This window comes from Gymnogyps californianus, chromosome 10 (genome assembly GCF_018139145.2).
Source record: "Gymnogyps californianus isolate 813 chromosome 10, ASM1813914v2, whole genome shotgun sequence".
NCBI lineage: Eukaryota > Metazoa > Chordata > Aves > Accipitriformes > Cathartidae > Gymnogyps > Gymnogyps californianus.
In genome coordinates, this window is record NC_059480.1 from 18,744,181 (window position 1) to 18,755,828 (window position 11,648).

The following is an 11,648-nucleotide window of genomic DNA, read 5'->3' on the forward strand; positions in this document are numbered from 1 at the left end:
CACTTTTGCCAAGTCCTTAAGCACCATGCTCATAAAGGGCTTCAAGAATTCTTCAATAGTGCCAAATCTTCTGTTGGCCATGATATGCTAATTTATGCTGACTGATGTGAAGTCAGCTAACTGTGATAAAGAATACCGAAAGAATAAGTGAAACTGAATAAATTATTGGAGGATCTGGAGCAAACAACACCAGAAGACTACCTGTCATGAAAAAGACATGTTCTCATGTTGCTGTCAACCAGTGGGCTCATAAAAAAGAACAATTTATCAACACCTTGTGTCTGCTCCCTGTTGGCATTTGTCTTCCAGTCCTTGCTCCTTGCCTGTATTATGAAAACCTCTCCACACCTGGCTGATGAAGCCACTCCTATTTTCATCTGAAGGTCTGAACTGTCTTGCCAGGTGTCAATGATAGAGTTGTATACAACAAGCTTGCACAACAACAAACTTGATCAGTCTAAGGGAATGTTATCTCAGATCATATTATCTGCCTCCAGAAAGCTTCCTCCAAGAGCTTCTTTTAACTCCTGCACCCACTAACATCCTGAGACAGATTGAAAGACCTCTAAGCCTATCTCCACAAATACAACTGTGGCTTATGAGAAAGAATGCACAAATCTTTAATCATGAGACTTCTAATTTATAGACTTTGCTTCAAGTTCTTTCTCTGTAAATCATCTTTGCAGTTAGCAATAAATAAGGCCCAATTCTAATTCTTCCCTTAATGTCTTTATTTGTTACGCATCAGGAGAAATTTACCAAGATTTTCCAAACAGCAAACAAGAATGAAAGATTAACTCTTTGTAGGTACAAGCCTCACAATGCAACTATCTGAAAAGCATCTTTCAGGGTAGTGATTAACCAAATCAAGAGGAAAGCAAAAATCTTAAGACATGCAAAAAGGAATTCACATGCAGAAACAATCTTGCAGAGTAAGTATTCCCTGAATCTGTGGGGCACCATTTCCTACCGAGGAATGGCACAGAGCTGGTAGGGAGGTGGCTTCATTGTGCTCCCAAAAACAAGCTTTATATTGACTTCTTTCACTCCTTCTGGCAGGGTGAACGTGAATACCTGTATAGGGTGGAAAAGAGAATAAAGAGCTCCATCCTTGCCAACAGCTCCCCCATGCATACACAGTGCCCTGTGAAAAGACAGAAAAGGCAATCAGCCAAAGGATTTCTATCACACCTCCCTTTCTAACCTGCTTGTTTTTTTGTTTGTTTGCTTGTTTTCTGCAGACTTTGTCCTTTTCCCTTAGCTGACTTTGTCATTTAATGATTCAGAACTGAAAGGCTGCTTGTATTTCCACCGAAAGTTTTAATCTGTATTTACAACAGATGGCAAGACATTATAGAAATGATCACCAGGGTTGCATAGTTTACATTTACAGTCTTCCTAGCACTATGCATTTTGCTGCTACTATTTTGATAACTGGATCTCTCCTCCAAGAGAAAGTGGATATGTCTTCCAAGAGAAACTTTTCTATGTGTCATTCCTTCTCTTCCAATCTTTTCCACATACAATTGGACTTCTCTCTTCCTGGAGATCTTTAAAACAGTGGAATGTGTTTATATACCTATTTGTAGATGCCTTCCCAGATATGTTGGGGAATGAATGGATCTTAAGTTGTTATCATAGGGAGTAAATAAATCCTGTTCAGTGCACATACCTATTGAAAACAGTAAGAATGCTTCTCTGTTTACAAAGTTTCCATCTTTATCCCGAAAGTGGCCTGGGTTGAACTGATCAGGTGTCTCCCATTTTCCAGGATCAGACAGAACAGAGTCAATATTTGATAAAATTATGGTGTTCTGAAAAAACAAGCAGTGGCTTCAGTTCTGTCTTATTGTTCATATTCATCGGATAAGCAAATAATGACAAGCAAAAGAATTTAAAGTCCTAATTTCAAGTCTCATTTTTTTAAAAAATGAGATCAAGCTTTAAAACATTTCTTAAGAAGTTTAAACTTTCAGGAATGTTGCGACTTCCTTTCCTTTATTGCTTGCTGCCAATAAGTTCAATAAAATAAATGGTTAGGATTTTATACTGTTCATATTGTTAAAATGTGTTGCTTTTATTTTTCCTATTGTCACTAAGTATTTTTATTACTTATTAAGCTTTTGAGTTACAGAATATCATGAATATCAGTTTAATTTTTCCCTTTGTTACTTGATTTCTGCAACGCTAGTGTTGCTTTGAGCAGATCCAGAAAAAAGGAATGAAAATGAAACTACATGAAAAGCAGTGATGGGAGAATATTCAGAGACAAGCCCGAACGTACCTTTCAGTTACAAACTTGAAAATACTTTAGTTTCATTATAACATTTGCAAGATACTGCATTTAAAATCTTGTGATATGAAAAAAATTTCAAATTTGCAAGTTTTTCAGTTAAACCTTTTTTCCATTTTTGAATGGCCTCTCTTCACCCGCTGATAAGCCGTTTTGACAAGGGACAGATCTGAGATTGCTGGAAATTAATGTGTTTATTTCCAGTCACCGTTCACAAGTTTTCTGTCAACAGAAATAATGATCTAAGAACCTACTAATATTGACGACAAAGTGCACATTTCCTTGCAAAAGGCCAGCCTTAGAGACAGTCATAGCTTAGGGGCACTGCTGGAACCGATAGGACGCAAGGGTTCATGTCCCCAGTCAGGAAAATCCTCAAAAACCTTTCTAAATTAATCTAATGTACCAAAGACCTACTGATATCAGCAGTTCTCAATCACAGCTGTTTTTCAACTAAATGAGCAATTAAATAAAAAGAAACTAAAAAAGGACAGTGTTTTGGGACTCACTAGCTGAGGTGCCTTCTGTTGTTAAAAAGTTATGTTAAATCAGTTTTAAAAATGGTTACAAGTGTAGCAGACATCAGATATTCAAATATGCAGCATATTTGTACCTTTAGAACAGGAAATCCCAGCAGCTGTGTGTCCTTCACGCGCTGTCTGGGAAGTGCAATTAAGATTACATTACTGTATCGCAGGATCTCATGAATTACAGCATTTGTATAGGGCAACTTTTTTCTGTCCTCATAGCAAATTACATGGGAATGACCCAGAACAGCATCCAGTTCCTTCTGGACTTTTCCTAAGGAGGAATATTCAGCTTTACATATACACCAAACAATCTATAAACTCTATACTCATAATTTTTCCTATTGCTTTTTACAGTAATCATAACATCCAACAAGATGAAAAAGATATTTTATAAAATAAGAATGCCTTCAAATTCCCATACACATGACCTGAATAGAATTTGACACTGAAGTTGTTTATAGGTTGCATACTTAAGTAATACTTTAAAAATAATGGTAGCAGACAAAGTCCTTTTATAAGAATATTTAGGTTCCTGTTACATTTACTGCTCTGAGGTAATTTATAAAAAGACTTTTATTAATGTTTATTTTTAGAGGCAGGGAATCAACTGGAAAATGAAATATTAATCGTGTATTAAGAGACCAGTTTAGTAACTGATCAAGGATTGTTCTTCACTCAGAACCACATAGAGTTTGCTTGTCATCTACAGATGGCCTAATTGCTATCCTGTAATTACCTGCCTTGGAAAGCACTTACACAAATTAATTTTTCTCAAGGGCCTTTTTTTTTTTTTTTTAAACTTACAATCTGAGCTGAAATGGTAATTTCTGATTAATTTCTGAGCTGAAATGGTCTAATTAATACTGCAGCCTTTATCATTGCAATTAGATTGACCCTATGCGTCAGGAAGCTTAAGATTGTTTTAATAGATCCTGAAAGAGTGAAAGATCGTGTTGTGAAAATTCAGGATGTGCAACCCAGTCTCAAATTTTAGGTCTTCTGAAGAGCTGTTAGGTACCAACAATGGGAGATTCTTTCTCCTTACCACTTCCACCATTTTCTTCTTGCCAGCTTCCTGCTGTGCCTGGTACCCAGCTTAGACTCTCAAATACGAGGCCTTTGAAGTGATTTGTATACCTTTTAATCCTTTCTATCCTGCACACTCTGACGCCTCCTTTTCACTTATTTTACTCTGCCAACCTATATCTTTCTTCTGTGAATATCATTATTAAAAGCATACAGTTTCAAGCTACTCACCCCAATCTTTTTTTTTTATATCTATTTGTATGTAAGTATCTATGTTGGAAGTTTTAAGCTTCATGGAATAGCCACACATATTAGCAACCTCCCACTGTATTGAAATTATGTCTGCTGCAAAGAAGCCAGGAGCACGTCAAAGGGTAGCAGTCATGGGTTGAAAAGAATGACCTGAAGACTCCACCTTGTCCTCAGTGGAAGTCTAATCGTTATTGTCAGTGGAGGGCAATGGTGCAATTTGTCTCATCTGAGACTAGATTCCTCCATCTGATCAGATGAATCACACCCTGCATTCTGTATAGGTCTCTTAAAAACGAAACCTAAAATGACTGGCTTCTGTGTTAGAAAGGATACAGCAAGAAACAGACACATGCAGTTCACCTGATTCATACCCTAATAATTAGTTCCTCTACTGTTCTTGAAGAAGCTTTACTACTATTTGAACAGGTATAATTTCTAAAAAGTTGCAGAAATGTTTGGGTGTGCTTACCTTGAATATCAGGCTAAACCACCATCTAGAGCAATGCCCAACGTAAAGTGGTGGCTGTAGTTTCTGTACCTGCCAGAAAGAGGTCAAAAATAGCCTGGATCAAGTTTTCTTCATCGTAAGTAGCATCAGCACCTCCTTTTGTCTGCAGATATGAATTGGAAAGATCAAGTTATGGCACACAAAAAGTAGTAAACCACCTTGCATCACAGGAATATTTACTGATACTATTCAAAATGAAAAAAAAAAAGTTAAAGGGCTAGACAATAAAACCTTCTGAATAATATGAAGACATTTTCTAATATTCTCCAGTATATTTGTCAATTTATCTTATCCACACACACATTTTGCTCTTCAGCCATGACAAAGTTACTAATTGTACACGCTTTCTACTCCTGCTGCAAATCCCATCATAACAGTCATTTCTAGTTGTACCTTAACCATATGCAGATCTGTTATTATTGTGGTTATAGATAATCTACCTGTAAATCTACTTACATTATTACTTCATCCTCCTGCCGTCCCTTAGTGTCAGCTTTTTTAAATTCATCTACCTATAAGCTTTTCTATGGAGAAATTGTATACTTCTAAATTTATATTAGATATCATTATAATCAAAGGAGCACTTAAAATCCCTTGTTGTTAGTGGAGCGTAAGAAGAGTTCAGAGATACTCACTTTCTCTATCTCATCCAAATAGTAACCAATAAAATCGTGACTTTCATCTGGTTTTCCTTTTTCTTCGTGGCTTTCAAGTTCCTTTGCTAATAGAGTGTTCAGAAAATTTATGCTGGACATAGCCTGTTTAAATGGTGCTAGGAAATGGGTTGTAAGCCAGGGAAATATTTCATATACCTATAAAAGAGATATTTTAGATATGTGGTATTACTGACATTAGCAAACTAAATTTGAATCCTAATACAGGCTTGTGGGTAGTGGAAAAAGCAAATGAAAGACTGATGACTGCATCTTCACTATTACATTGAAGGGATAGTGCCTATCCCATGATTCATTAAAGCCTTTCTTAATCCCATTTTTCCCTGGAGCAGAATTTCTCTTAGTTTTATGCTATAAATTTTCCACTGTGATGTACAAAGAATAAATGAAGTCCCTCTGTACCCCAATTCGTTGCTAGGCTGAACTTCAGTAGCACAGACCTCATGTAAAACATGCCCCTGTTCTCAGTTTATCCAACGTACGTATCATTTCTATCTCATCACTAAAAAAACAGATCCAGGCTGACTTCCTTGACACATCTGCTAACTGAAAATAGAAATATCCAGACCCAGGTTTATTTTCTTACTGTAGGATACCGAATGCATGGGGATTTTACTCAGATATGCCTTCTCATAGATAAGAAGCAAACATATCTCATCTATGTGATATGCAAAACAACTTGATGAAGCAGAAATACTGAGCCATGTAGATTCCCTACTGTTTATTCATTGTTCTAAACCTATTTCTTGCACTTATACCATTATAAAACTAAAAGAAACAAAACACTTTTTACGTTAATACCATTCCTCTACTTCATTTCCCTTTCTTTTGTCCCCTTTTACAGATTGCACCATGCCCTTCCAGTTTACAGAATTACTGCAGCTTAAATTATGCATTAGATCATAACTCTTGGGCTCACCTATTTAAATGGCAGATGCATTACAAAAATTTATCTTCCCACAAACCTATTCAGATTCCTGGCTTGTATTTCTTCTTGGTCCTACTGCATAATTTTGCTTAAAACTACCTGTCCACTTGCCAGGAAAATAGATTAGTACAGACCATCATTAAAGGATTGTACATCACTGTGAAAGCACTGTGGAGAGCAGGACAGAATGAAATATTGGACTAGAATGTTTTTGTTAGCTGTGGACACACTATTATGAGTTTTTAAGAACAGCTTATACAAATACCTACTGAGAGCACTTTGGAAACAGCTGATCCTGTGTTTACCCTGATTAGAAGATAGCTTAGGAATCGTTCCATTTGCATCTTGTGGGAGAAAAAAAATCATAAGTAGTTTTGGGTTTTTGTTTTGTTGGTGGTGGTTTGTTTTGGTTTTTTTTTTTAACCGAAAGTATCAAATTAGTCCTCAAATTCTCTGAGACCTTGATTACAGCAGTTTCCAGCTAGTAAGAGATGGTGGAAAATCATACAAGATACAAAGCCGGGTGAGTTCCAGCAAGTTCTGCAGAAGCAGCTGCTTGTACATTGGTAAATTAACTTCTTGACTATATACAGTATTGTGGTTCCCATTCATAAATGATTAATGATAAAACTGCCCTTGTTTGAGGCAATCTGTTCCACTGTTTTTGCAGCTGCAGTCACAGCTTCACACAGAAGCAAGACAGCAATTTTTTCTGTCCAGTGGACCAGATGTGAAGTTAGGAGCTGCTGTCTTGAATGGAGACAAATATCACCCAGCAGCTAATGGAGAGTGATTTCCAGCGTGTATTAGTGAATTCTCGTAAGGACATGCAGAGGTGGTACAGGTGTTGCTGCCAAAAGACTATAGGGAAAAGCTACCATTAAGCAATTTTGTGATATGTTACCTTTACGCAAAACAGTTGCTCTACTTAAGTTTCAATGAAGTTAGCTAACAGTAGTGAAGGAAGTAGTAAAGACCCATATTACTCTTGACATTTGTTGACAGTCATATGATTTCACATAGTAAAGAAAGCCACTTTGTCAGACAGAATTTAAGATAAGCCTATTTCAGAGCTTTTCAGATATTTTTACCTATATTTTACTACTGAGTTTCAGTTATAGTTTCAAACACCGGAGTTATACAGGTAGCGCTTTTGCAAGAAAGTCCTTTGTACACATCCCAAACATGTAGCAAGCCTATATGTTTCCATCCCTGTCCACCCAACATGGGAAATTTCTGTACTACGATGAAGCATAAGCAATTGAAACAAGTTTGAACTAGGCATCTGGAAGTACTGTTCTGATGCGTACTCCAGCAATTCCAGGTGCACTAGTATTTATTTTTGTTACAAAAGTAACAAGCATGTTGCCTTTTTCATTGTCTATCTATATAAAGTAAACAAACAAACAAAAAAAATCATTTTCCTCTCAAAAAGAGAGATGCTGTTCCCAAATGCTGTTATAGTATGAATGGATTCAATCAAGCGGTGAAAATTTTCATCATCTTTAGAGAAGCAATGTCCAAAAATCACAGAACAAATCACATTTGATACAGTATGAACAGGCATAGTGGGGTCCAGAGGTTTCCTGTAAACACAGTGAACAGCATTCACCATCAGCACTTACTGCTCCTGCTTTTCCCACTGAAAGGAGAGCTGATAATGTTTTATAAACACTTCTGACGTTAATTAGATAGCTGGATGGCAAATTGCGATTTATTGGTAAAAGGCATGAGCAAAAAGTAACTTCAGACATCTAAAAACCACTGTTGGTTAAAAAAAGGCAAGACTGTTGGTGGAAATGGAATTAGCAGTAGTAGCAGTAGTTATAAAAATACTCAGATTTCACAGAACCTTGGCATCAGTAGATCTCATGTTTGGCAATAACTAGGGTACAAAAAAAGGTCAGCTGAGACACTGTATGAATAAACAGCTGAATTGAAAAGACAACCACTTTCTATTCTTTGCTCATATCCTTTACATCTGAATAATAGAATAATTGAGCATACCTATAGATTCACCCCATTATTCAGCAGCACAATCTGAACAAACTTCCTCTCTTACCAAGGAGGCTACCACCAGCCGTGTGAGATGAGCTTTTTCCACTGCGCTTGCCAGAGCACAGCCAGAGTTGTGCAGCCTTGGTCAAAGCTTTTAATATTTCCTGCCTTGTTTTTCTTTTCTGCAGAGGGATATGGTGTGTTGTGACACTTACTTTGTTACTGTTTGCTGTTACCCTGATTCTGTGACCACGAGTAATGTAAAACTTACTAAGAAGTAGTAACACTAACAGACAGGGACCATGGAGTCTCAGTTCTAAGTTCATACTGTGTGGTTTCACATGTAGCACTTCTGCAAGGAAATGTCTCATGCAGATCATATGATACAGACCTTTGAGACCCAGCTCTGCATGTACACTTTAAATCCATTTTTGTAATCAAATAGTTTCAGAAGCTACAGGTGACCCATTCTTCAGCAAAATCACCCATTGCACAGACTGACCTGCATACTGAGTCACATACTGTTTGTTTTCTGTAAGTATTCCACCAGGTGACAGGCCTCCTCTTGTAGTTGATACTCCTGGTCTTTTTTCCCTACTCCCATTTTCCTCATTGTTGCAGATCCAAAACGCCTCTGTTGCTTCCGGAGACGACCATTAGAGAACATAACACCTAGGATCATAATGAACTAATTTTGTTAATGCTTTATAAATTAATGAATTGACACAGTTAATACATCAAAGAAGCTTCTCTTTCATTCTAATTTTTTCAAATTTTTGGCAGCAGTCCGGCAGCATTCCTCTTTCCTCTCCTGTCGTCTTCTAGTTTAGCCATCTCTCTCCTGTATAGAAACTCTTACAATAGCTATATTCTGCCATTATTGTTCCGACAGAATCAAAAAAAGCAATGTTTCATAAAAACTCATGAAAATATTAACATTTTTTCCATTGTAAATTAAGGACTTCAAGGCTCTAAATCAGTTTCCAAAACCAGGGTTAGAACACACGAAAAGAATTTGTGGAAATAATAATTACCATTTCCATGAGTCAAAATGTGAAAGGTACCGCTTGTTGGCCTTCCAGCAACATCTTCAGCACGGACAGTCAGACCTTCCTTCACTGCCTGAAACCCTTGCAGGACAACTATAGGAATGTTTGAAACCCATAAGGTGAAGACATTACCATGAATTTTGGCCATCTGTAGAACAAAGCAGCATCAGAACAACATGGGTGAGAGTCAGTACATTTAAATCAAACAAAATGAACCAGATCTTTTCCCATGGCAGATGCCCCAGAGATGACTGACCTTGAGAAGGGAGCATCAAATCTATTCTTACATATAATATAGCTTGAAGCCAGGTTTCTGTCTAAAGTCTCATTTACTGAAGATCAAGATGTTCCTAAAATATCAGACAGCCGATATTGCCAAAGTCTGTGATGTTATTTATCGCATGTCTTACAATTCAAACTCATTGCAGATGAATTCTTACATGTTTGTAAGAAGAAAAGATTAGCTCATGAGTTTTACGTGAACCATCTACAGATTCCCCTTTGTGTATTAAGTGTAGCAAAAGCAGCTGAGGAGGTAAAGCAGGAATCACCCTCTCCTTTCTAGCTCAGCTGTGATAGCCTTGTCTCCACAATGCCATGCACACAGACATCACTAGAAGTAGGCAGGACAGTCCTTTCCCTGGCTGGAGGATCAGGAGCTGGAAAAGTAAAAGGCTGAGGGAAGCGCAAGAGTGCATAGATCAAAGTAGCAAGTCTGCGGGGTAGAGTAGGCTGGGAAGAGTGGGGAGTTGCCAAAACATCCCAAGAACTGCAGGACTAGAGGAGTACAAAGTTTTGTACTGGGAGCAAGCAAGAGGGAACAGCTATGCACGTTGAGCAAAAATTTATACGCATGTGCTTGCACATTTGTGTTTAATTTCATTTTTGGAAGGACTAATTCATGGCTTTTGAAATCTTGGGATGAGCAATACTACTCTTCAGGTTTGGGAGGTCAGAAATAGAAGAAAACACAACAGACATGCACTGGCTAAAATTTTATGTTGTGGAGTCATACTACTTCGCCTTGAAATATGTAACTTGGGAGAAGAGAACTGGCAGGACAGGGAAGAACCAGGGAAAAGGAAGGTTGAGAACAAAGAGTGAAAGTAAGCTATTACTCATATATTTAGATGTTAAATATTCGATATATATATATGAGGAATATAAAGCACTAGGATGCAAATTCTAGAAGTGCTGTGCATTACAACTGGACTTAGAAAAGAGTTTGAGCGTAGGCACACAATGAATTAGTTCAGCTACTTAAAAGCTCAATCAGGCTCAGCAGACTGAAGTCTCTTGTGAAAATCTGACCAAATTGCATGTCAGAAAAAAAATTAGTCTAAGATCTTTTGAAAAATCTGTTGAATAAGTATAAATAAATTCATCCTTTCTATACTGGAAACCCATATGCACTCAGTAGCTATTTCATGGGATATTTAGAAACTGCCAGTGCAACAACATTCAAAACACAGACATGCAAAAGACTGCACAGAATTAAAGACTCTGCTTTAAAATTTATCTTTTTCCTATGTGTAAGACAGGAATATTATCATCAGTATTGTTTTGTTCATATGCACATAAGGTTTTAATGACATGTTTCATAGTAAGCTGGAAATTTTCATACCAAGAAACAGATATTTTAGTGATCCCCACCTATTTTCACATTTATACAATTTAGAATAAATCCCTCCCTAGCATTCAAAATAAGACTATGTTAAACACTCGCATATACTTTTCAATCAGGTTATGAGTCCATTAATTAATTGCCTGAAAATACATACTTTTTTAAGCATCTCATGATGAATTTGGAAGTTCATCTGCAGCAGATTTCCAAAGAAGGGGTATGGAGTTGGTCCAGGAGGAAATCGTCTTCTCATCCATTGCAATTTCAGAAACTGCATAAACAGCAGAGACACGAGAAAAAATACCAACACCACACTTACTGTTAACATTTCACTTCTGATTTACAAGGCTACATTGTCTCTGAAAAACTGCTATGTAGACAGAGGATGGGTCCACTTTATCTTGCTTTGCTGGTACCTCCCTGAAAAGAGAAAAAGATGTTGAAGCTTCTGTGCCTCTCAGTCCTCCCCTCTTTATCACTTTACTTTACTTCCCCATCCCAGAGAATGAAGTGTTCTTATTTTTATGCATATATGACATCATTCCATTATATTGCAGCTACAAATCTGACCATCTTCAAATGTGGGTTAATTATATGCTCCCTTGTGCTATGATGGTTGCTGTGACAAAAATCCCCACCCCCAGTACTGGTTTCATAAAAAGCCTCTTGCAAGAACAGAGAAATAAAAAAAAATTCCTGAGGGTTGGCTACACAGTGGGATTACTGAAAAGTTCAGGCTCATCAGTAGCCATCACATACATCAACT

The 11,648-nt window shown here is 37.2% G+C and overlaps 1 pseudogene; it reads right to left on the bottom strand.

Moving 5' to 3' along the window:
• Window positions 1-966: 966 nt before the first annotated feature.
• Window positions 967-11,210, bottom strand: LOC127020004 (cytochrome P450 2J6-like; annotated as a pseudogene).
• Between the last annotated feature and the right edge of the window lie 438 nt (window positions 11,211-11,648).